General features: G+C 39.2%; 2 non-coding genes across 2 annotated transcripts; both read right to left on the minus strand.

Moving 5' to 3' along the window:
* Window positions 1–1,577: 1,577 nt before the first annotated feature.
* LOC112745723 (small nucleolar RNA R71) lies at window positions 1,578–1,685 on the minus strand. The gene has a single exon (XR_003173636.1). It is a non-coding gene; the product is annotated as a small nucleolar RNA R71 (small nucleolar RNA).
* Window positions 1,686–10,206: 8,521 nt separating this feature from the next.
* On the minus strand, window positions 10,207–10,314 carry LOC112745361 (small nucleolar RNA R71). Its single transcript, XR_003173293.1, has one exon. It is a non-coding gene; the product is annotated as a small nucleolar RNA R71 (small nucleolar RNA).
* Between the last annotated feature and the right edge of the window lie 17,466 nt (window positions 10,315–27,780).

The following is a 27,780-nucleotide window of genomic DNA, read 5'->3' on the forward strand; positions in this document are numbered from 1 at the left end:
ATTCTTGCATGCATCACATGTTTTGATCTAAAAATTTCATGCATTGCATAATTTTCATGTTTTTTCAAAAAAAAAATTCAAAAATAAAAAAAAATATATCTTTCCCTTTTTCTCTTATCAAATTCGAAAATTTGAATTGACTTTTTCAAAAATTTTTAAAAATCAAGTTGTTGCCAATGAGTCAAATCAAATTTTCAATTTGAAAATCTTATCTTTTTCAAAATCTTTTTCAAAAATCAAATCTTTTTCAAAATTCTTAGTTATTTTCGAAAATTCCAAAAATATTTTTCAAAAATCTTTTTCTTATTTTTTATACCAAATTTTCGAAAATAACATAATCAATTAATGTTTTGATTCAAAAATTTGAAGTTTGTTACTTACTTGTTAAGAAAGATTCAAACTTTAAGTTCTAGAATCATATCTTGTGATTTCTTATGAATCAAGTCATTAATTGAGATTTTAAAAATCAAATCTTTTTCAAAACTAATTCCTATCATATCTTTTCAAAATATCTTCTTATCTTATCTTTTTCAAAAATATCTTTTCAAAATATCTTTTCTAACTTCCTAACTTCTTATCTTTTCAAAATTGGTTTTCAAAAATTTGTTTCAACTAACTAACTAACTTTTTGTTTGTTTTTTAACTTTTTCAAAACCACCTAACTAATTCTCTCTTTCTAATTTTCGAAAATATCTCCCCATTTTTCAAAAATTTCTTTTTAATTAACTAATTATTTTTATTTTTATTTTTATTTTCGAAAAATACTAACAAATTTTCAAAAAAAAAAAACAATTTTCAAAAATCACTAACTCCTTTTCAAAATAATTTTCGAAAATTATACCTCCCCCATCCTATTCTATTTATTCATTCATATCCTAACATCTCATCTCACATCTCTTCCATCAGTACAGTTGCATTTCTTCCTTTACATCACATTCTTTGTCTCCCCCTCTTTTCTTCTACTCACATAAGGGAACCTCTATACTGTGGTAAAGAGAATCTCTATTATTATTATCATTTTTCTGTCCATTCTTCCTTGTCATATGAGCAGGAGCAAGGATAAGAACATTCTTGTGGAAGCAGATCCAGAACCTGAAAGGACTCTGAAGAGAAAATTAAGAGAAGCTAAAATACAACAATCCAGAGATAACCTTTCAGAAATTTTCGAACAGGCAGAGGAGATGGCAGCCGAAAATAATAATAATGTAAGGAAGATGCTTGGTGACTTTACTGCACCTAATTCCAATTTACATGGAAGAAGCATCTCCATTCCTGCCATTGGAGCAAACAACTTTGAGCTGAAACCTCAATTAGTTTCTCTAATGCAGCAGAACTGCAAGTTTCATGGACTTCCATCTGAAGATACTTTTCAGTTCTTAACTGAATTCTTGCAGATATGTGATACTGTTAAGACTAATGGAATAGATCCTGAAGTCTACAGGCTCATGCTTTTCCCTTTTGCTGTAAGAGACAGAGCTAGATTATGGTTGGATTCTCAACCCAAAGACAGCCTGAACTCTTGGGATAAGCTGGTCACGGCTTTCTTAGCCAAGTACTTTCCTCCTTAAAAGCTGAGCAAGCTTAGAGCTGATGTTCAAACCTTCAGACAGAAAGAAGGTGAATCTCTCTATGAAGCTTGGGAAAGATACAAACAGTTGACCAAAAAATGTCCTTCTGACATGCTTTCAGAATGGACCATCCTGGATATATTCTATGATGGTTTATCTGAGCTATCAAAGATGTCACTGGACACTTCTACAGGTGGATCCATTCACCTAAAGAAAACGCATGCAGAAGCTCAAGAACTGATTAACATGGTTGCTAATAACCAGTTCATGTACACTTCTGAAAGGAATCCTGTGAATAATGGGACGCCTATGAAGAAGGGAGTTCTTGAAGTTGATACTCTGAATGCCATATTGGCTCAGAATAAAATATTGACTCAGCAAGTCAATATGATCTCTCAGAGTCTGCATGGAATGCAAGCTGCATCCAACAGTACTCAAGAGGCTTCTCCTGAAGAAGAAGCCTATGATCCTGAGAACCCTGCAATAGCAGAGGTGAATTACTTAGGTGAACCTTATGGAAACACCTATAATTCAACATGGAGAAATCATCCAAATTTCTCATGGAAGGATCAAAAGCCCCAACAAGGCTTTAATAATGGTGGAAGAAACAGGTTCAGCAATAGCAAGCCTTTTCCATCATCAACTCAGCAACAGACAGAGAACTCTGAACAAAATGCTTCTAATTTAGCAAATCTAGTCTCTGATCTATCTAAGGCCACTGTAAGTTTCATGAATGAAACAAGGTCTTCCATTAGAAATCTGGAAGCACAAGTGGGCCAGCTGAGTAAAAGGATCACTGAAATCCCTCCTAGTACTCTCCCAAGCAATACAGAAGAGAACCCAAAAGGAGAGTGCAAGGCCATTGACATAAGCGCCATGGCCGAACCTCTGAGGAGAGGAGAGGACATGAATCCCAAGGAGGAGGACCTCCTGGGACGTCCAGTAATCAATAAGGAGCTTCCCTCTGGGGAACCAAAGGACTCTGAGGCTCATCTAGAGACCATAGAGATTCCATTGAACCTCCTTATGCCCTTCATGAGCTCTAATGAATATTCCTCTTCAGAAGAGAATGAGGATGTTACTGAAGAGCAAACTGCCAAGTTTCTTGGTGTAATCATGAAGCTGAATGCCAAATTATTTGGCATTGATACTTGGGAAGTTGAACCTCCCTTGTTCATCAATGAACTAAGTGATCTGGATCAACTGACATTGCCTCAGAAGAGACAGGATCCTGGAAAGTTCATAATACCCTGTACCATAGGCACCATGATCTTTAAAGCTCTATGTGACCTTGGTTCAGGAATAAACCTCATGCCCCTCTCTGTAATAGAGAAACTGAGAATCTATGGGGTGCAAGCTGCTAAAATCTCATTAGAGATGGCAGACAGCTCAAGAAAACAGGCTTATGGACAAGTAGAGGACGTGTTAGTAAAGGTTGAAGGCCTTTACATCCCTGCTGATTTCATAGTCCTGGATACTGGAAAGGAAGAGGATGAATCCATCATCCTAGGAAGACCTTTCCTGGCCACAGCAAGAGCTGTGATTGATGTTGACAGAGGTGAAATATTCCTTCAATGGAATGAGAACTCCCTTGTGTTTAAAACTCAAGGATCTCCCTCTGCAACCATGGAGAGGAAGCAGAAAAAGCTTCTCTCCAAGCAGAGTCAACCAGAGCCCCCACAGTCAAACTCTAAGTTTGGTGTTGGGAGGCCACAACCAAACTCTAAGTTTGGTGTTGAACTCCCATATCCAAACTCTAAGTTTGGTGTTGGAGAGTCTCAACAAAGCTCTGTACATCGGTGAGGCTCCATGAGAGCCCACTGTCAAGCTATTGACATTAAAGAAGCGCTTGTTGGGAGGCAACCCAATGTTTATCTAATTCTTATTTTTATTGTTTTTCATGTTTTCTTAGGTTCATGATCATGTGGAGTCACAAAATAAACAAAAAAAAATCAAAAACGGAATCAAAAACAGCAGAAGAAAAATCACACCCTGGAGGAGCATCTGTCTGGCGTTCAAACGCCAGAACAGAGCATAGTTCTGGCGCTGAACGCCCAGAATGGGAGCATCCTGGCGCTGAACGCCCAGAACAAGCATGGTTCTGGCGTTCAACGCCAGAAATGGCAGCAAAGGGGCGTTGATTGCCCAAAATGGGCACCAACCTGGCGCTGAACGCCCAGAGTTGTGTGCAAGGGCATTTTGCATGCCTAAATTGGTGCAGAGATGTAAATGCCTTGACACCTCAAGATCTGTAGACCTCACAGGATCACCTCAAGATCTGTGGACCCCACAGGATCCCCACCTACCTCCACTCACTCTCTTCTCTCTTCTCAATCATCCTCTATTCCCAATAAACACTCTTCCCTATTAACTCTTTACCACTCACATCCAAACACCCACTTTTCCTTCAAAATTCAACATCTCTTTCCCACCCAACCCCACCCATATGGCCGAATACACATCTCCCTCCATCTCCTCCATATCTTCTTCTTATTCTTCTATTCTTTCTTCTTTTGCTCGAGGGCGAGCAACATTCTAAGTTTGGTGTGGTAAAAAGCATAGCTTTTTTGTTTTTTCCATAACCATTGATGGCACCTAAGGCCAGAGAAGCCTCTAGAAAGAGGAAAGGGAAGACAAAAGCTTCCATCAAGGGTCTATAGCTCAGTGGTAGAACATTTGACTGCAAATCAAGAGATCCCTGAGATACCTCAGGGGATACATTTTCTTCCACACAATTATTGGAAGCAACTAAGGGTGGAACATCAAGAGCACTCCATCATCCTTCATGAAATCAGAGAAGATCTAAAAGCAATGAAGGAGGAGCAGCAAAGACAAGGAAGAGACATAGAAGAGCTCAAGGACATCATTGGTTCCTCAAGAAGGAAACGCCACCATTACTAAGGTGGATTCATTCCTTGTTCTTATTTCTTCTGTTTTTCGTTTTCTATGTTATGTGCTTATCTGTGTTTGTGTCTTCATTACATGATCATTAGTAGTTAGTAACTATGTCTTAAAGATATGAATGTCCTATGAATCCATCACCTCTCTTAAAATAAAAACTGTTTTAATTTAAAAGAACAAGAAGTACATGAGTTTCGAATTTATCCTTGAACTTAGTTTAATTATATTGATGTGGTGACAATGCTTCTTGTTTTCTGAATGTATGCTTGAACAGTGCATATGTCTTTTGAAGTTGTTGTTTAAGAATGTTAAATATGTTGGCTCCTGAAAGAATGATGACTAGGAGACATGTTATTTGATAATCTGAAAAATCATAAAAATGATTCTTGAAGCAAGAAAAAGCAGCAAAGAACAAAGCTTGCAGAAAAAAAAAAAAAGAGAAGAAAAAAAATAGGCGAAAAAAAAATAATAGAAAGAAAAAGAAAAAGCAAGCAGAAAAAGCCAATAACCCTTAAAACCAGAAGGCAAGGGCAAATAAAAAGGATCCCAAGGCTTTGAGCATCAGTGGATAGGAGGGCCTAAAGGAATAAAATCCTGGTCTAAGCGGCTAAACCAAGCTGTCCCTAACCATGTGCTTGTGGCGTGTAGGTGTCAAGTGAAAACTTGAGACTGAGCGGTTAAAGTCAAGGTCCAAAGCAAAAACAAAGAGTGTGCTTAAGAACCCTGGACACCTCTAATTGGGGACTTTAGCAAAGCTGAGTCACAATCTGAAAAGGTTCACCCAATTATGTGTCTGTGGCATTTATGTATCCGGTAGTAATACTGGAAAACAAAGTGCTTAGGGCCACGGCCAAGACTCATAAAGAAGCTGTGTTCAAGAATCATCATACTGAACTAGGAGAGTCAATAACACTATTCGAAATCTGAAGTTCCTATAGATGCCAATCATTCTGAACTTCAATGGATAAAGTGAGATGCCAAAACTATTCAAGAGGCAAAAAGCTATAAGTCCCGCTCATATGATTGAAGCTCTGTTTCATTGATAGTTTGGAATTTATAGTATATTCTCTTCTTTTTATCCTATTTGATTTTTAGTTGCTTGGGGACAAGCAACAATTTAAGTTTGGTGTTGTGATGAGCGGATAATTTATACGCTTTTTGGCATTATTTTTAGTATGTTTTTAGTAGGATCTAGTTACTTTTAGAGATGTTTTCATTAGTTTTTATGTTAAATTCACATTTCTGGACTTTACTATGAGTTTGTGTGTTTTTCTGTGATTTCAGGTATTTTCTGGCTGAAATTGAGGGACTTGAGTAGAAATCAGATTCAGAGGTTGAAAAAGGACTGCTGATGCTGTTGGATTCTGACCTCCCTGCACTCAAAGTGGATTTTCTGGAGCTAAAGAACTCGAAATGGCGCGCTTCTAATTGCGTTGAAAAGTAGACATCCAGGGCTTTCCAGCAATATATAATAGTCCATACTTTGGCCAAAAATTGACGACGTAAACTGGCGTTCAACGCCAGATTTCTGCCCAAATCTGGCGTCCAGCGCCAGAAAAGGATCCAAAACCAGAGTTGAACGCCCAAACTGGCACAGAAACTGGCTTTCAACTCCACAAATGGCCTCTGCACGTGCAACACTCAGGCTCAGCCCAAACACACACCAAGTGGGCCCCGGAAGTGGATTTACTTACTCACGTTTTGGGGGCTGGCCATCTCGGCCATGCCTGGACCTTCACTTATGTATTTTCAACGGTAGAGTTTCTACACTCCATAGATTAAGGTGTGGAGCTCTGCTGTTCCTCAAAGATTAATGCAAAGTACTACTGTTTTCTATTCAATTCTTCTTATTTCGCTTCTAAGATATCCATTCGCACCCAAGAACATGATGAAGGTGATGATTATGTGTGACGCTCATCATCCTTCTCCCTTATGAACGCGTGCCTGACAAACACTTCCGTTCTACATGAAATAAGCTAGAATGAATATCTCTTAGATCTCCTAACCGGAATCTTCGTGGCGTAAGCTAGAATGATGGCGGCATTCAAGAGAATCCGGAAAGTCTAAACCTTGTATGTGGTATTCCGAGTAGGATTCAATGACTGAATGACTGTGACGAGCTTCAAACTCGCGAGTGCTGGGCGTTAGTGACAGACGCAAAAGGAGGGTGAATCCTATTCCAGCATGATCGAGAACCGACAGATGATTGGCCGTGCTGTGACAGAGCATGTGAGCATATCTTTCACTGAGAGGAGGGGATGTAGCCACTGACAACGGTGATGCCCTTGCATAAAGCCAGCCATGGAAAGGAGTAAGACAGATTGGATGAAGATAGCAGGAAAGCAGAGGTTCAAAGGAACGAAAAGCATCTCTATTCGCTTATCTGAAATTCCTACCAATGATTTACATAAGTACCTCTATCCCTATTCTATTATTTATTATTCGAAAACACCATTATCCATTTATATCTACCTAACTGAGATTTGCAAGGTGACCATAGCTTGCTTCATACCAACAATCTCCGTGGGATTCGACCCTTACTCACGTAAGGTATTACTTGGACGACCCAGTGCACTTGCTGGTTAGTTGTATCGAAGTTGTGACAATTATGAATTAAGATCAGAGCACCAAGCTTTGGAGCCATTACCAGGGATTATTCGAACCTGGAGATCACAATTTCGTGCACCACCTGACAACCACTTCCGTTCTACTTGGAATAGCTTGAGTGCGTATCTCTTAGTCTCCTGATTCATGACGCATGGTTGCCTCGCCTGACAACCGAGCCTTCCATTCCATGAGATCAGAGTCTTCGTGGTATAGGCTAGAATCAATTGGCAGCATTCTTGAGATCCGGAAAGTCTAAACCTTGTCTGTGGTATTCCGAGTAGGATCTGGGAAGGGATGACTATGACGAGCTTCAAACTCGCGAGTGTTGGGTGTAGTGACAGACGCAAAAGGATCAATGGATCCTATTCCAACATGATCGAGAACCAACAGCTGATTAGCCGTGCGGTGACAGCGCATTTGGACCATTTTCACTGAGAGGACGGGAGGTAGCCATTGACAACGGTGAAACCCAACATAAGCTTGCCATGGAGAGGAGTATAAATGGTTGGAAGAAGGCAATAGGAAAGCAGAGATTCAGAAGGAACAAAGCATCTTCATACGCTTATCTGAACTTCTCACCAATGAATTACATAAGTATCTCTATCCTATTTTATATTTTATTCATCTTTTAATTATCAATTCTCCATAACCATTTGAATCCGCCTGACTGAGATTTGCAAGATGACCATAGCTTACTTCAAGCCGACAGTCTCCATGGGATCAACCCTTACTCACGTAAGTTTATTAATTGGACGACCCAGTACACTTGCTGGTTAGTTGTGCAGAGTTGTGACAAAGATTTGAAATTACAATTGTGCGTACCAAGTTGTTGGCGCCATTGATGATCACAATTTCGTGAACCAAGTTTATGGCACCGTTGTCGGGGATTGTTCGAGTTTGGACAACTGATGGTTCATCTTGTTGCTCAGATTAGGTAATTTTATTTTATGTTTAAGCTTTTTACTTTTTATTTTTCGAAAAATTTCAAAAAGAAAAAAATAATATTTCTATTCTGTTCTTTAGAGTTTTTTTAAGAATGAATTCTAGAGTTTCATGATAATTTGTTGAAGTCTGGCTGGCTGTGAAGCCATGTCTAATCTTTTGGACCGATATTTCAACTTATCATCACAAGGGCTTGTTGATTTCTATCAATCTTGCTGTTGAACGTAATGATCTGTTAAAGCTTGGCTGGCCATTGGCCATGTCTAGTGTTTTGGACCGAAGCTTTCACTAAAAGCTTGGCTGGCTAGTAAGCCATGTCTAATTCCTGGACCAGAGTTTTAGACTAACATTGCATGATTCCTGGAATTCTCATTAAAAATTTTGAATCTCTTTATTTTCTTTTCCATATAATTTTCGAAAAATCACAAAAAATTTTATAAAATCTTAAAATAAAAAATATTTTATGTTTTTTTGTTTGAGTCTAGTTTTTAATTTTAAGTTTGGTGTCAACTGCATGTCTTCATTCTTCTAATTTTCGAAAATTACATGCATTATGTTCTTCATTGACCTTCAAGTTATTCTTAATGACTTTCTTGCTCTGATCTTTAAATTCTCTTGTCTTGTTTGTTTTGTTATTTTTCATACGCATTCTCAATTTGTTAGTGTCTCTAATATGAAAATTTTTAAGTTTGGTGTCTTGCATACATTGTTTGTTTAATCTTAGTTTTCCATGATTAGTTGCAGTTTGATTGTTTCTCATCATTAAAATTCAAAAAAATTTTCAAAATTATGTCTTTTCAAGTCAATAATACAGAGAATTGAAGATTCAGAACATTCAGCAGAAGAATTACATAGAAAAAGCTGGGCGTTCAAAACGCCCAGTGAGGAAGGAAAACTGGCGTTTAAACGCCAGCCAGGGTACCTGGATGGGCGTTAAACGCCCAAAAAGGTAGTATTTTGGGCGCTAAATGCCAGGATGGCACAAGAGGAAAGATTTTGTTTTCAATTCAAATCTTTTTCAAATCATATCTTTTCATTCATATCCTTTTAAAATCAATTTCTTTCCATTTTCTATTTTTTTACTATTTTCAAAAATCCTTGCTACAATTAATGATTTAATTCAAAATTTTCAAGTTGTTACTTGCCTATTAAGAAAGGATCAAATTTTAAATTCTAGAATCATATCTTTTAAATTCTTGTTAGTCAAGTAATCAACTTTAATTTTAAAACTATCTTTTTTAATTTGATTCTCAATCATATCTTCTCAATCATATCTTCTCGATCACATCTTTTTCAAAATAATTTTCAATCATATCTTTTTTATTTCTAATTTCAAAATCTTTCTCAAAAATCACTTAACTACTTTCTCAATTATAATTTTCAAAAATCATCAATCAATTTTTCAAATTTCTTTTGATTATTTCAAAATCTTTTTAAATTTAATTTTGAAAATTCTTCCCCTCTTCTCACATCCTTCTATTTAAGGACTAACACTCCTCCACTATCAGTAATTCGGACTCTCTCTTGATAAGTTCGAATTCTCTCCTCTCTACCTCCTTCCATTCATCTTTTCCTCTGACACCTTAAGGAATCTCTATACTGTGACATAGAGGATTCCATACTTTCTTGTTCTCTTCTCTTTCATATGAGCAGGAGCAAGGACAAAGGCATTCTTGTTGAAGCTGATCCTGAACCTGAAAGGACCTTAAAGAGAAAGCTAAGAGAAGCTAAAACACAACTCTCTGAAGATGACCTAACAGAAATTTTCAAACAAAAAGAAGCCATGGTAGCCGAAAACAACAATAATGCCAACAATGCAAGGAAGGTGCTTGGTGACTTTACTGCACCTACTCCCGACTTCTATGGGAGAAGCATCTCAATCCCTACCATTGGAGCAAATAACTTTGAGCTTAAGCCTCAATTAGTTTCTCTAATGCAACAGAACTACAAGTTTCATGGACTTCCATTAGAAGATCCTCATCAATTCTTAGTTGAATTCTTGAAAATCTGTGACACTGTCAAGACCAATAGGGTTGATCCCGAGGTTTACAAGCTTATGCTTTTTCCCTTTGCTGTAAGAGACAGAGCTAGAATATTGTTGGATTCACAACCTAAGGAAAGCCCGAACTCTTGGGAAAAGCTAGTCGATGCCTTCTTGGCAAAGTTCTTTCAACCTCAAAAATTGAGCAAGCTTAGAGTGGATGTCCAAATCTTCAGACAGAAGGAAGGTGAATCCCTCTATGAAGCTTGGGAAAGATACAAGAAATTGATCAGAATGTGTCCTTCTGACATGCTTTCTGAATGGAGTATCATAGGTATCTTCTATGATGGTCTGTCTGAACTGACCAAGATGTCATTGGACAGCTCTGCTGGAGGATCTCTTCATCTGAAGAAGATGGCTGCAGAAGCTTAGGAACTCATTGAGATGGTTGTAAATAACCAATTCATGTACACTTCTGAAAGGAACCATGTGAATAATGGGGCAAATCAGAAGAAAGGATTTCTTAAGATTGATACTCTAAATTCCATATTGGCTCAGAACAAAATATTGACTCAGCAAGTCAATATAATTTTTCAGAGTCTGTCTGGAATGCAAGCAGCAACAGGCAGTACCAAAGAAGCTTCATCTAAAAAAGAAGCTTATGATCCTGAGAACCCAGCAATGGAAGTGGTGAATTACATGGGAGAACCCTATGGAAACACCTATAATCCTTCATGGAGAAATCATCCAAATCTCTCATGGAAGGACCAACAGAGGCCTCAACAAGGCTTCAACAATAGTAATGGTGGAAGAAATAGGTTTAGGAATTGCAAGCCTTTTCTATCATCTTCTCAGCAACAGACAGAGAATTTTAAGCAGAGCCACTCTGACTTAGCAACCATAGTCTCTGATTTAATTAAAACCACTCAAAGTTTCATGACTGAAACAAAGTCCTCCATTAGAAATTTGGAGGCACAAGTGGGTCAGCTGAGCAAAAAAGTTACTGAACTCCCTCCTAATACTCTCCCAAGCAATACAGAAGAAAACCCAAAGAGAGAATGCAAGGCCATGAACACGTCCCACACGGCCGACTGCATAGAGAAAGGAAAGGCAGTGATTTCCACTGAGGAAGACCTCAATGGATGTCCACTGGCCTCCAAGGAGTTCCTTAATAAGGAACCATGGGAATCTGAGGCTCACACTAAGACCATAGAGATTATATTGAATTTACTTCTGCCATTTATGAGCTCTGATTTATATTCTTCCTCTGAAGAGGATGAAGATGTTACTGAAGAGCAAGTTGCTAAGTACCTTAGAGCAATTTTGAAGCTAAATGCCAAGTTATTTGGTAATGAGACTTGGGAGGATAAACCCCCTTGCTCACCAAAGAACTGGATGACTTGACTAGGCAGAGATTACCTCAGAAGAAATAGGATCCTGGAAAGTTCTCAATACCTTGTACCATAGGCACCATGACCTTTGAGAAGGCTCTATATGACCTAGGGTCAAGTATAAACCTCATGCCACTCTCTGTAATGGAGAAGCTAGGGATTCTTGAGGTACAAGCTACAAGAATTTCACTAGAGATGGCAGACAATTCAAGGAAATAGGCTTATGGACTTGTAGAGGATGTCTTGGTAAAGGTTGAAGGCCACTACATCCCTACTGATTTCATAATCCTAGACACTGGAAAGTGTATGGATGAATCCATCATCCTTGGCAGACCCTTCCTAGCCACAGCAAAAGCTGTGATTGATGTTGACAGAGGAGAATTGGTCCTTCAAGTGAATGAGGACTCCCTTGTGTTTAAAGCTCAAGGATCTCCCTCTGTAACTATGGAGAGGAAACATGAAAAGCTTCTCTCAATGCAGAGTCAAATAGAGCCCCCACATTCAAACTCTAAGTTTGGTGTTGGGAGGTCATCATCATGCTCTGCGTATCTGTGAGGCTCCATGAGAGCCCACTGTCAAGCTATTGACATTAAATAAGCGCTTGTTGGGAGGCAACCCAATTTTATTTAATCATATCCATTTATTTTCCATTGTTATTTTATGTTTTCTGTAGGTTGATGATCATGTGAAGTCACAAAAATAACTGAAAAAGCAAAAATAGAATGAAAAACAGTATTAAAAATAGCACACCCTGGAGGAGAAGCTTGCTGGCGTTTAAACGCCAGTAAGGGTAGCAGAATGGGCGTTAAACGCCCAGTCTGGCACCATTCTGGGCGTTTAACGCCAGAAATGGGCAGCAACCTGGCGTTTAACGCCAGGATTGGCAAGGAAGGGGCGCTTACATGCCAATATGGTGCAGTGATGAAAGATCCTTGACACCTCAGGATCTGTGGACCCCACAGGATCCCCACCTACCTCATCTCTCTCTCTCTCTTCTTCATACTTTCCCATTACACCCTTCCCCAAATACCCTTCACCAATAACCTCAATACCTCTTCCCCAAATACCCCTCACCTATCAAATCCTACCCTCTTCTCCATAATATCTTCACTAATCCACATCCATCCATCATAAAACCCCACCTACCTCACCATTCAAATTCAAACCACTTTCCCTCCCAAACCCACCCATACATGGCCGAACCCTAACCCTCTCTCCACTCCTATATAATCCCATATTCACTCCTTCATTTTCACACATCATAAACACTCCTTCTCCCCCTTGGCCGAACCACTAAGCCCCCTCTATCTCCTCTATTTCCTCTTCTTCTACTCTTTTCTTTCTTCTTTTGCTCAACAACGAGCAAACCTTCTAAGTTTGGTGTGGTAAAAGCTAAAGCTTTTTATTTTTCCATAACCATTTATGGCACCTAAGGCCGGAGAAACCTCTAGAAAGAGGAAAGGGAAGGCAAAAGCTTGCACCTCCGAGTCATGGGAGATGGAGAGATTCATCTCAAGGGTGTATCAAGACCACTTCTATGAAGTTGTGGCCAAGAAGAAGGTGGTCCTCGAGGTCCCTTTCAAGCTCAAAAAGGGCGAATATCCGGAGATCCGACATGAGATCCGAAGAAGAGGTTGGGAAATTCTCACCAACCCCATTCAACAAGTCAGAATCTTAATGGTTCAAGAGTTCTATGCCAATGCATAGATCACCAAGAACCATGATCAAAGTGTAAACCCGGACCCAAAGAATTGGCTTACAATGGTTCGGGAGAAATGCTTAGAGTTTAGTCCGAAAAATGTAAGGTTGGCATTCAACTTGCCCATGATGCAAGGAGATGCACACCCCTACACTAGAAGGGTCAACTTTGATCAAAGGTTTGATCAAGTCCTCATAGATATTTGTGAAGAGGGCACTCAGTGGAAGAGAGATTCAAGAGGGAAGCCAGTTCAACTAAGAAGGCACGACCTCAAGCCCGTGGCTAGGGGGTGGTTGGAGTTCATCCAACGATCAATCATTCCCACTAGCAACCGGTCTGAAGTTACTATAGACCGGGCTATCATGATCCATAGCATCATGATTAGAGAGGAAGTAGAAGTTCATGAGGTTATATCCCTAGAACTCTACAAGGTGGCTGACAAGTCCTCGACTTTGGCAAGGTTAGCCTTCCCTCATCTCATTTGTCACCTCTGCAATTTAGCTGGAATTGACATAGAGGAAGACATCCTCATTGATAAGGACAAGCCCATCACTAAGAAAAGGATGGAGCAAATAAGAGATCCCACTCATGGACAAGAGCATGAGGAGATTCCTCATCATGAAATCCCCGAGATGCCTCAAGGGATGCATTTTCCTCCACAAAACTATTCGGAGCAAATCAACACCTCCCTAGGAGAATTAAGTTCCAACATGGGACAACTAAGGGAGGAGCACCAAGAGCATTCCATCCTCCTCCATTAAAGAAGACCAAAGAGTCATGATAGAGGAGCAACAAAGGCAAATAAGAGACATTGAGGAGCTCAAACACTCCATAAGATCTTCAAGAGGAAGAACAAGCCGCCATCACTAAGGTGGACCCGTTCTTTAATCTCCTTGTTCTTATTTTTCTATTTTTCGAAAATTGTGCTTTATGTTATATCTATGTTTGTGTCTTATTACATGATCATTAGTGTCTTAGTGTCTATGCCTTGAAGCTATGAATGTCCTATGAATCCGTCACCTTTCTTAAATGAAAAATGTTTTTAATTGAAAAAGAAAAAGAAGTACATAAATTTTGAATTTTAAAACAGATTAATTATTTTGATGTGGTGGCAATACTTTTTGTTTTTCTGAATGAATGCTTGAACAGTGCATATTTTTGATATTGTTGTTTATGAATGTTAAAATTGTTGGCTCTTGAAAGAATGATGAAAAAGGAGAAATGTTATTTGATAATCTGAAAAATCATAAAATTGATTCTTAAAGCAAGAAAAAGCAGTGAAAACCTTGCGGAAAAAAAACAGAGAGAAGGCAAAAAAAAAAGAAGAAAAGAAAAAGAAAGAAAAAGAAAAAGCAAGCAAAAAATAGCCAGTACCCCTTTAAACTGAAAGGCAAGGGGCAAAAAAAAAAAGGATCCAAGGCTTTGAGCATCAGGGGATAGGAGGGCTCACAGGAATAAAATCCTGGCCTGAGCGGCTAAACCAAGCTGTCCCTAACCATATGCTTGTGGCGTGAAGGTGTCAAGTGAAAGCTTGAGACTGAGCAGTTAAAGTCATGGTCCAAAGCAAAAAGAGTGTGCTTAAGAGCTCTAGACACTTCTAATTAGGGACTCTAGCAAAGCTGAGTCACAATCTGGAAAGGTTCACCCAGTTATGTGTCTGTGGCATTTATGTATACGGTGGTAATACTGGGAAACAAAATGCTTAGGGTCACAGCCAAGACTCATAAAGTAACTGTGTTCAAGAATCAACATACTGAACTAGGAGAATCAATAACACTATCTAAATTCTGAGTTCCTATAGATGCCAATCATTCTAAACTTCAAAGGATAAAGTGAGATGCCAAAACTGTTCAGAAGCAAAAAGCTAATAGCCCCACTCATCTAATTAAGACTGATCTTCATAGATATTTTTGGAATTCATTGTATATTCTCTTCTTTTTATCCTATTTGATTTTCAGTTGCTTGGGGACAAGCAACAATTTAAGTTTGGTGTTGTGATGAGCGGATAATTTATACACTTTTTGGCATTGTTTTTAGTATGTTTTTAGTATATTTTAGTCAATTTTTATTATGTTTTTATTAGTTTTTATTCAAAAATCACATTTCTGGACTTTACTATGAGTTTGTGTATTTTTCTGTGATTTCAGGTATTTTCTGGCTAAAATTGAGGGACCTGAGCAAAAATCTGATTCAGAGGCTAAAAAAGGACTGCAGATGTTGTTGGATTCTGACCTCCCTGCACTCAAAGTGGATTTTCTGGAGCTACGGAAGCCTAATTAGCGCGCTCTCAATTGCATTGGAAAGTAGACATCCTGGGATTTCCAGCAATACATAATAGTCCATACTTTGCCCGGGATTTGATGGCCCAAACTGGCGTTCCAAGTCAGCACAAAAATTCTGGCGTCAAAACGCCAGAACTGGCATAAAAGCTGGAGTTAAAAGCCCAAACTTGCACAAAAGCTGGCATTTAACTCCAAGAAAAGTCTATACACATGAAAGCTTCAATGCTCAGCCCAAGCACACACCAAGTGGGCCCGGAAGAAGATTTCTGCATTAATTACTTATTTCAGTAAACCCTAGGCTACTAGTTCTCTATAAATAGGACCTTTTGCTATTGTATTTTCGTCTTCGGACCATCTTGGTTCTTCTGGTTCCCTCTCTGGGGCCGAAGCCAATGTCACCATTATCACTTTTGTATTTTCAACGGTGGAGTTTCTACACACCATAAATTAAGGTGTGGAGCTCTGCTGTTCCTCATGAATTAATGCAAAGTACTATTGATTTTCTATTCAACTCAAGCCTATTTCTTCTCTAAGATATACACTCGTTCTTCAACCTGACAAATGTGATAATCCGTGACACTCATCATCATTCTCACTTATGAACGCGTGCCTGACAACCACTTCCGTTCTACTTGCAATAGCTTGAGTGCGTATCTCTTAGTCTCCTGATTCATGACACATGGTTGCCTCGCCTAACAACCGAGCCTTCCATTCCATGAGATCAGAGTCTTCGTGGTATAGACTAGAATCAATTGGCAGCATTCTTGAGATCGGAAAAGTCTAAACCTTATCTGTAGTATTCCGAGTGGGATCTGGGAAGGGATGACTATGACGAGCTTCAAACTCGCGAGTGTTGGGCGTAGTGACAGACGCAAAAGGATCAATGGATCCTATTCCAACATGATCGAGAACCAACAGCTGATTAGCCGTGCGGTGACAGCGCATTTGGATCATTTTCACTGAGAGGACGGGAGGTAGCTATTGACAACGGTGAAACCCAACATAATCTTGCCATGGAGAGGAGAATATATGATTGGAAGAAGGCAATAGGAAAGCAGAGATTCAGAAGGAACAAAGCATCTTCATACGCTTATCTGAATTTCTCACCAATGAATTACATAAGTATCTCTATGCTATTTTATATTTTATTCATCTTTTAATTATCAATTCTCCATAACCATTTGAATCCGCCTGACTGAGATTTACAAGATGACCATAGCTTGCTTCAAGCGGACAGTCTCCGTGGGATCGACCCTAACTCACGTAAGGTTTATTACTTGGACAGCCCAGTGCACTTGCTGGTTAGTTGTGTGGAGCTGTGACAAAGAGTTGAGATTACAATTGTGCGTACCAAGTTGTTGGTGCCATTGATGATCACAATTTCGTGCACCAAGTTTTTGGCGCCGTTGCTGGGGATTGTTCGAGTTTGGACAACTGACGGTTCATCTTGTTGCTCAGATTAGGTAATTTTATTTTATGTTTAAGCTTTTTAATTTTTATTTTTTCAAAAAATTTCAAAAAGAAAAAAAATTAATATTTCTATTCTATTCTTCAGAGTTTTTAAGAATGAATTCTAGAGTTTCATGATGATTTGTTGATGTCTGGCTGGCTGTGAAGCCATGTCTAATCTTTTGGACCGAGGTTTCAACTTATCATCACAAGGGCTTGTTGATTTCTATCAATCTTGCTGTTGAACGTAATGATCTGCTAATGCTTGGCTGGCCATTGGCCATGTCTAGTGTTTTGGACCGAAGCTTTCACTAAAAGCTTGGCTGGCTAGTAAGCCATGTCTAATTCCTGGACCAGAGTTTTAGACTAACATTGCATGATTCCTGGAATTCTTATTAAAAATTTTGAATCTCTTTATTTTCTTTTCCATATAATTTTCGAAAAATCACAAAAATTTTTTTTATAAAATCTTAAAATAAAAAATATTTTATGTTTTTTGTTTGAGTCTAGTGTCTAATTTTAAGTTTGGTGTCAATTGCATGTCTTCATTCTTCTAATTTTCGAAAATTACATGCATTATGTTCTTCATTGATCTTCAAGTTATTCTTGATGATTTCCTTGCTCTGATCTTTAAATTCTCTTGTCTTGTGTGTTTTGTCATTTTTCATATGCATTCTCAATTTGTTAGTGTCTCTAATATGAAAATTTTTAAGTTTGGTGTCTTGCATACATTGTTTGTTTAATCTTAGTTTTCCATGATTAGTTGCAGTTTGATTGTTTCTCATCATTAAAAATTCAAAAAAAAATTTCAAAATTATGTCTTTTCAAGTCAATAATACAGAGAATTGAAGATTCAGAACATGCAGCAGAGGAATTACACAGAAAAAGCTGGGCTTTCAAAACGCCCGGTGAGGAAGGAAAACTGGCATTTAAACGCCAGCCAGGGTACCTGGCTAGGCGTTAAACGCCCAAAAAGGTAGTATTTTGGGCGTTAAACGCCAGAATGGATACCATTCTGGGCGTTTAACGCCAGGATGGCACAAGAGGTAAGATTTTGTTTTTAATTCAAATCTTTTGCAAATTTTCATAATTTTTCAAAATCAAATCTTTTTCAAATCATACATTTTCAATCATATCTTTTCAAAATCAATTTCTTTCCATTTTATATTTTTTTTCTATTTTCGAAAATCCTTGCTACAATTAATGATTTAATTCAAAATTTTCAAGTTGTTACTTGCCTATTAAGAAAGGATCAAATTTTAAATTCTAGAATCATATCTTCTAATTTCTTGTTAGTCAAGTAATCAACTTTAATTTTAAAACTTTCTTTTTTTTCATTTGATTTTCAATCATATCTTCTCCATCACATCTTTTTCAAAATAATTTTCAATCATATCTTTTTGATTTCTAATTTTAAAATCTTTTCCAAATCACTTAACTACTTTCTCAACTTTAATTTTTGAAAATCATCAATCAATTTTTCAAAATTTCTTTTAATTATTTCAAAATCTTTTTAATTTGTTTTTGAAAATTCTTCCCCCCTTCTCACATTTTTCTATTTAAGGGACTAGCACTCTTCTTCAATGTGCAATTCGGACTACCTCTCTCTATAAGTTTGAATTCTCTCCTCTCTACCTCCTCTTTCTATTCTTCTTTTCCTCTGACATCTCAAGGAATCTCTATACTGTAACATAGAGGATTCCATACGTTCTTCTCCTCTCTCTTTCATATGAGCAGGAGTAAGGACAAAGACATTCTTGTTGAGGCTGATCCTGAACCTGAAAGGACCTTGAAGAGAAATCTAAGAGAAGCTAAAGCACAAATCTCTGTAGAGGACCTAACAGAAATTTTTAAACAAGAAGAAGCCATGGCAGCCGAAAACAACAACAATGCCAACAATGCAAGGAAGGTGCTTGGTGACTTTACTGCGCCTACTCCGGACTTCTATGGGAGAAGCATCTCAATTCCTGCTATTGGAGCAAACAACTTTGAGCTTAAGCCTCAATTAGTTTCTCTAATGCAACAGAATTGCAGGTTTCATGGACTTTCATTAGAAGATCCTCATTAGTTCTTAGCTGAATTCTTGTAAATCTGTGATACTGTTAAGACCAATGGGGTTGACCCTGAGGTCTACAGACTTATGCTCTTCCCTTTTGCTGTAAGAGACAGGGCTAGGATATGGTTGGACTCACAACCGAAAGAAAGCCTGAAGTCTTGGGAAAAGCCGGTCAATGCCTTCTTGGCAAAGTTCTTTCCACCTCAAAAATTGAGTAAGCTTAGAGTGGAAGTCCAAACCTTCAGACAGAAGGAAGGCGAATCCCTCTATGAAGCTTGGAAAAGATACAAGCAATTGATCAGAAGGTGTCCTTCTGACATGCTTTCATAATGGAGCATCATAGGTATCTTCTATGATGGTCTGTCTGAACTGTCCAAGATGTCATTAGACAGCTCTGCTGGAGGATCTCTTCATTTGAAGAAGACGCCTGTAGAAGCTCAGGAACTCATTGAGATGGTTGCAAATAACCAATTCATGTACACTTCTGAAAAGGAATCCTGTGAATAATGGGACAAATCAGAAGAAAGGAGTTTTTGATATTAACACTTTGAATGCCATATTGGCTCAAAACAAAATATTGACTCAGCAAGTCAATATGATTTCTCTGAGTTTGTCTGGAATGCAAGCAGCAATAGGCAGTACCAAAGAAGCTTCATCTGAGGAAGAAGCTTATGATCCTGAGAACCCAGCAATGGAAGAGGTAAATTACATTGGAGAACCCTATGGAAACACCTATAATCCTTCATGGAGAAATCATCCAAATCTCTCATGGAAGGACCAACAGAGGCCTCAACAAGGCTTCAACAATAGTAATGGTGGAAGAAATAGGTTTAACAATAGCAAGCCTTTTCCATCATCTTCTCAACAACAGACAGAGAATTCTAAGCAGAGCCATTCTGACTTAGCAACCATAGTCTCTGATCTAATTAAAACCACTCAAAGTTTCATGACTGAAACAAAATCCTCTATTAGAAATTTGGAGGCACAAGTGGGTCAGCTGAGTAAGAAAATTGCTAAACTCCCTCCTAGTACTCTCCCAAGCAATACAGAAGAGAATCCAAAAAGAGAGTGCAAGGCCATCAACATTACCCACTCGGCCGAACTTGGAGAGGAGGAAGAGGCAGTGATTTCTACTGAGGAAGACCTCAATGGACGTCCACTGGCCTCTAAGGAGTTCCCTAATGAGGAACCATGAGAATCTGATTCTCATACACAGACCATAGAGATTCCATTTAATTTAATTCTGCCATTCATGAGATCTTATGAGTATTCTTCCTGTGAAGATGATGAAGATATTACTGAAGAGCAAGTTGATAAGTACCTTAGAGCAATCATGAAGTTAAATGCCAAGTTATTTGGTAATAAAACTTGGGAGGATGAACCTCCCTTACTCACCAAAGAACTGGATGACTTGACTAGGCAGAGATTACCTCAGAAGAGATAGGATCCTGGAAAATTCTCAATACCTTGTACCATACGCACCATGACCTTTGAGAAGGCTCTGTGTGACATGGGGTCAAGCATAAACCTTATGCCTCTCTCTGTAATAGAGAAGCTGGGGATCCTTGAGGTACAAGCTGCAAGAATCTCACTAGAGAGGGCAGACAATTCAAGGAAACAGGCTTATGGACTTGTAGAGGATGTCTTGGTAAAGGTTGAAGACCACTACATCCCTACTGATTTCATAATCCTAGACATTGGAAAGTGTATAGATGAATCCATCATCCTTGGCAGACCCTTCCTAGCCACAGCAAAAGCTGTAATTGATGTTGATAGAGGAGAATTGATCCTTCAAGTGAATGAGGACTCCCTTGTGTTTAAAGCTCAATGATCTCCCTCTGTAACCATGGAGAGGAAGCATGAAAAGCTTCTCTCAATGCAGAGTCAATTCGAGCCCCCACATTCAAACTTTAAGTTTGGTGTTGGGAGGCCATCATCATGCTCTGAGTATTTGTGAGGTTCATGAGAGTCCATTGTCAAGCTATTGTCATTAAAGAAGCACTTGTTGGGAGGCAACCCAATTTTATTTTATTATATCTATTTATTTTCTATTGTTATTTTATGTTTTTTGTAGGTTGATGATCATGTGAAGTCACAAAAATAACTGAATGAAAGATCAAAAATAGAATGAAAAATAGTATTAAAAATAGCACACTCTGGAGGAAAAACTTACTGGCATTTAAACGCCAGTAAGGGTAGTAGAATGGACGTTAAATGCCCAGTCTGGTACCATTCTGGGCGTTTAACACCAGAAAGGGGCACAGAGCTGGCATTTAACGCCAGAAATGGGCACAGAGCTGGTGTTAAACGCTAGAAAGGGGAGAAAAACTGGCGTTAAACGCCAAAAATGGGCAGCAACCTGGCGTTTAATGCCAAGATTGGCAATCAATGGGGCGTTTACATGCCACATGGTGCAGGGATAAGAAATCCTTGACACCTCAGGATCTGTGGACCCCACAGGATCCCCACCTACTTCATCTCTCTCTCTCTTCTTCACACCACTCCATAACAACCTTCCCCAAATACCCTCCACCAATCACCTCAATACCTCTTCCCCAAATTTCCCTCACCTATCAAATCCTACCCTCTTTTCCATAATCTCTTCACCAATCCACATCCCTCCATCATAAAACCCCACCTATCTCACCATTCAAATTCAAACCACTTTCCCTCCCAAACCCACCCATGCATGGCCGAACCCTATCCCTCTCTCCACTCCTATATAAACCCAACTTCACTCCTTCATTTTCACACATCATACACACTACTTCTCCCCCTTGACCAAACCACAAAATCCCCTCCATCTCCTCCATTTTCTTCTTCTACTCTTTTCTTTCTTCTTTTGCTCGAGGGCGAGCAAACCTTCTAAGTTTGGTGTGGTAAAAGCGTTGCTTTTTGTTTTTCCATAACCATTTATGGCACCAAAGGCCGGAGAAACCTCTAGAAAGAGGAAAGGGAAGACAAAAGCGTCCACCTCTGAGTCATGGGAGATAGAGAGATTCATCTCAAGGGTGCATCAAGACCACTTCTATGAAGTTGTGGCCAAGAAGAAGGTGATCCCCGAGGTCCCTTTCAAGCTAAAAAAGGGCAAATATCCGGAGATCCGACATGAAATTCGAAGAAGAGGTTAGGAAGTTCTCACCAACCCCGTTCAACAAGTCGGAGTCTTAATGGTTCAAGAGTTCTATGCAAACGCATGGATCACTAAGAACCATGATCAAAGTATGAACCCGAATCCAAAGAATTGGCTTACAATGGTTCGGGGGAAATGCTTAGATTTTGGTATGGAAAATGTAAGGTTGGCATTCAACTTGCCCATGATGCAAGGAGATGCACGCCTCTACACTAGAAGGGTCAACTTTGATCAAAGGTTGGACCAAGTTCTCATAGACATTTGTGAAGAGGGCGCTCAATAGAAGAGAGATTCAAGAGGGAAGCCGGTTCAATTAAGAAGGCATGACCTCAAGCCTGTGGTTAGGGGATGGTTGGAGTTCATCCAACGCTCAATCATTCCTACTAGCAACCGGTCTGAAGTTACTATAGACCGGGCTATCATGATCCATAGCATCATGATTGGAGAGGAAGTAGAAGTTCATGAGGTTATATCCCTAGAAATCTACAAGGTGGCGGACAAGTCCTCTACTTTGGCAAGGTTAGCCTTCCCTCATCTCATTTGTCACCTCTACAATTCAGCTGGAATTGACATAAAGGAAGACATCCTCATTGATGAGGACAAGCGCATTACTAAGAAAAAGATGGAGCAAACAAGAGATCCCACTCATGGGAAAGAGCATGAGGAAATTTCTCATCATGAAATCCCTGAGATGCCTCAAGAGATGCACTTTCCTCTACAAAATTATTGGGAGCAAATTAACACCTCCCTAGGAGAATTGAGTTCCAATATGGGACAACTAAGGGTGGAGCACCAAGAGCATTCTATCCTCCTCCATAAAATTAGAGAAGACCAAAGAGTCATGAGGGAGGAGCAACAAAGGCAAGGAAGAGACATTGAGGAGCTCAAGCACTCCATAAGATCTTCAAGAGGAAGAATAAGCCGCCATCACTAAGGTGGACCCGTTCTTTAATTTCCTTGTTCTTTATTTTTCTGTTTTTCGAAAATTATGCTTTAGGTTTATCTATGTTTGTGTATTTATTACATGATCATTAGTGTCTTAGTGTCTATGTCTTAAAGTTATTAATGTCCTATGAATCCATCACCTTTCTTAAAAGAAAAATATTTTAATCAAAAAAGAAAAAGAAGTGCATGAATTTTGAATTTTAAAACAGATTAATTATTTTGATGTGGTGGCAATACTTTTTGTTTTCTGAATGAATGCTTGAACAGTGCATATGTCTTTTGAATTTGTTGTTTATGAATGTTAAAATTGTTGGCTCTTGAAAGAATAAAGAAAAAGGAGAAATGTTATTAATAATCTGAAAAATCATAAAATTGATTCTTGAAGCAAGAAAAAGCAGTGAAAAGCTTGCGGAAAAAGAAGGCAAAAAAAATAAAAGAAAAAGAAAGATAGCAAAAAAAGCCAATAGCCCTTTAAACCAAAAGGCAAGGGTAAAATAAAAAGGATCCAAGGCTTTGAGCATCAGTGGATAGGAGGGCCCACAGGAATAAAATCCTGGCCTAAGCGGCTGAACCAAGCTGTCCCTAACCATGTGCTTGTGGCGTGAAGGTGTCAAGTGAAAGCTTGAGACTGAGCGGTTAAAGTCGTGGTCCAAAGCAAAAAGAGTGTGCTTAAGAGCTCTGGACACCTCTAATTGGGGACTCTAGCAAAGCTGAGTCACAATCTGAAAAGGTTCACCCAGTTATGTGTCTGTGGCATTTATGTATCCGGTGGTAATACTGGAAAACAAAATGCTTAGGGTCATGGCCAAGACTCATAAAGTAACTGTGTTCAAGAATCAACATACTGAACTAAGAGAATCAATAACACTATCTGAATTCTGAATTCCTATAGAAGCCAATCATTCTGAACTTCAAAGGATAAAGTGAGATGCCAAAACTGTTCAGAAGCAAAAAGCTAATAGCTCCGCTCATCTAATAAATACTGATCTTCATAGATGTTTTTGGAATTCATTGTATATTCTCTTCTTTTTATCCTACTTTATTTTTAGTTGCTTGGGGACAAGCAACAATTTAAATTTGGTTTTGTGATGAGCGGATAATTTATACGCTTTTTGGCATTGTTTTTAGTATGTTTTTAGTATATTTTAGTTAGTTTTTATTATAATTTTCTTAGTTTTTAAATAAAAATCACATTTCTGGACTTTACTATGAGTTTGTGTATTTTTTTGTGATTTCAAGTATTTTCTGGCTGAAATTGAGGGACCTGAGCAAAAATCTGATTCAGAGGCTGAAAAAGGACTGCAAATGTTGTTGGATTCTGACCTCCCTACACTCGAAGTAGATTTTTTGGAGCTACAGAAGCCCAATTGGCACGCTCTATATTGCGTTGGAAAGTAGACATCCTGGGCTTTCCAGCAATATATAATAGTTCATACTTTACCCAAGATTTGATGGCCCAAACCGGCGTTCCATGTCAGCATAGAAATTCTGGCGTCAAAACGCCAGAACTGGCATAAAAGCTGGAGTTAACCGCCCAAACCGGCACAAAAGCTGGCGTTTAACTCCAAGAAAAGTCTCTACATGTGAAAGCTTCAATGCTCAGCCCAAGCACACACCAAGTGGGCCCGGAAGAAGATCTCTGCATTAATTACTTATTTTTGTAACCCTAGGCTTCAAATTGCGTTGGAAAGTAGACATCCAGGGCTTTCCAGCAATATATAATAGTCCATTCTTTGCTCAAGGATAGATGACGTAAACTGGCGTTCAACGCCAGTTCCATGTTGTAGTCTGGCGTCCAGCGCCAGAAACAAGTTACAAGTTGGAGTTCAACGCCAGAAACAGGTTACAACCTGGCGTTGAACGCCCAAAATAGCCCAGGCACGTGAGAGGCTTTAGTCTCAGCCCCAGCCCCAGCACACACCAAGTGGGCCCCAGAAGTGGATTTCTGCACTATCTATCATAGTTTACTCATTTTCTGTAAACCTAGGTTACTAGTTTAGTATTTATACAACTTTTAGAGATTTATTTAGGATATCATGACATTTTTAGATCTGAACTTTGTAATCTCTGACGGCATGAGTCTCTAAACTCCATTGTTGGGGGGTGAGGAGCTCTGCTGTGTTTTGATGAATTAATGCAACTATTTCTATTTTCCATTCAAACATGCGTGTTCCTATCTAAGATATTCCTTCGCGCTTAATTATAGAAAAGGTGATAATCCGTGACACTCTTCACCTTCCTCAATCCATGAACGTGTGTTTGACAACCACCTCTGTTCTATATCAGATTGAATGAGTATCTCTTAGATTCCTTAATCAGAATCTCCGTGGTATAAGCTAGAATCCATTGGTAGCATCCTTGAGAATCCGGAAAGTCTAAACCTTGTCTGTGGTATTCCGAGTAGAATTCTGGGATTGGATGACTGTGACGAGCTTCAAACTCGCGAGTGCTGGGCGTAGTGACAGATGCAAAAGGATAGTAAATCCTATTCCGGTATGATCGAGAACCTACAGATGATTAGCCGTGCGGTGACAGCGCACCTGGACCATTTTCACTGAGAGGAAGGATGGTAGCCATTGACAACGGTGATCCACCAACACACAACTTGCCATAGGAGGGACGTGCGTGCGTGAAGAAGAAGATAGGGAGAAGGCAGGGATTCAAAAGACAAAGCATCTCCAAAACTCCAACATATTCTCATTTACTACATAACAAGTAACCTTTAATTCATGCTCTCTTGTTCATTTGCAATTCAATTGATAACCACAAATTGATATCCTGACTAAGAGTTGCAAGATAACCATAGCTTGCTTCAAACCAACAATCTCCGTGGGATCGACCCTTACTCACGTAAGGTATTACTTGGACGACCCAGTGCACTTGCTGGTTAGTTGTGCGGAATTACATAGTGTGAAGTAATTTTCGTGCACCACAATAGCATGAGTACGTATCTCTTAGCCTTCTGGTTCATGACGCATGGTTGCCTTGCCTGACAACCGAGCCTTCCATTCCATGAGATCAGAGTCTTTGTGGTATAAGGTAGAATCAATTGGCAGCATTCTTGAGATCCAGAAAGTCTAAACCTTGTCTGTGGTATTCCGAGTAGGATCTGGAAAGGGATGACTGTGACGAGCTTCAAACTCACGAGAGTTGGGCATAGTGACAGACGCAAAAGGATCAATGGATCATATTCCAACATGATCGAGAACCAACAGCTGATTAGCCGTGCGGTGACAGCGCATTTGGACCATTTTCACTGAGAGGGCGGGAGGTAGCCATTGACAACGATGAAACCCAACATAAGCTTGCCATGGAAAGGAGTATGAATGATTGGAAGAAGGCAATAGGAAAGCAGAGATTCAGAAGGAACAAAGCATCTTCATACGCTTATCTGAAATTCTCACCAATGAATTATATGAGTATCTCTATCCTATTTTATATTTTATTCATCTTTTAATTATCAATTCTCCATAACTATTTGAATTCGCGTGACTGAGATTTACAAGATGACCATAGCTTGCATCAAGCCGACAGTCTCCGTGGGATCGACCCTTACTCACGTAAGGTTTATTACTTGGACGACCCAGTGCACTTGCTGGTTAGTTGTGCGGAGTTGTGACAAAGAGTTGAGATTATAATTGTGCGTACCAAGTTGTTGGCGCCATTGATGATCACAATTTCGTGCACCAGAAACCTTGATGGAAGAAGTGCTTAAGACAAGTCATCATGAAGAACAAGAAGAAAAACTTCAAGAGCTTCAAGTTAGAGATGCCAAAGAGAAGCAAGTAGCCAAAAACTCTCTTCAAGGAAAGACAGAGGAGGCACCAAAGCAAGAACTGAAACCCCTTCCACCTCATCTCAAATATGCATTCCTTGCTGGGAAGGATACCCTTCCAGTAATCATCAACTCCTCTTTGAGTGCACGAGATGAAGCAAAGCTACTTGAGGTGTTAAACACTTACAAAACTACTCTAGGGTGGACAATTGATTATATTAAGGGTATAAGCCCTGCTATTTGGATGCATAAAACCCTGCTGGAGGAGAACTCAAGGCCAGTGGTACAACCTCAAAGGAGGCTCAATCCAACCATGAAAGAGGTGGTTCAAAAGGAGGTGATGAAGTTATGGAATGCTGGAATCATATACCCCATTTCTGACAGCCCTTGGGTGAGTCCAATCCAGGTGGTACCGAAGAAGGGAGGCATGACTATCATCTTCAATGAACGGAATGAGCTCATCTCTACAAGGACAGTGACCAGGTGGAGAATGTGCATTAACTATAGAAGATTGAATGAGGCTACAAGGAAGGACCACTTCCCTCTCACCTTCATAGACTAGATGCTAGAAAGATTGACTGGCCATGCCTACTATTGCTTCTTGGATGGGTACTCCGGGTACAATCAGATAGTGGTGGATCCCAAGGACCAAGAAAAGACCTCTTTCACTTGTCCTTTCAGAGTCTTTGCCTACAGAAGGATGCCCTTTGGGCTATACAACGCTCTAGCAACCTTTCAAAGGTGTATGCTTTTCATATTTTCTGACATGGTAGAGAAATTCTTAGAGGTTTTTATGGATGACTTTTCTGTTTTTGGTAACTCTTTTGACACTTGTTTACATCATCTAACCCTTGTATTGAAAAGATGCCAAGAAACAAACTTAATCTTGAATTGGAAAAAATGCCATTTCATGGTACCAAAAGGCATTGTTCTTGAGCATAAAGTTTCAAGCAAAGGTATAGAAGTTGACAAAGCTAAAATAGAGATCATAGAAAAGCTTCCTATACCAATTAATGTGAAAGCAGTGAAAAGTTTTCTTGGGCATGCTGGA

Source organism: Arachis hypogaea, chromosome 14 (genome assembly GCF_003086295.3).
Source record: "Arachis hypogaea cultivar Tifrunner chromosome 14, arahy.Tifrunner.gnm2.J5K5, whole genome shotgun sequence".
NCBI classification, from domain to species: Eukaryota; Viridiplantae; Streptophyta; class Magnoliopsida; order Fabales; family Fabaceae; genus Arachis; species Arachis hypogaea.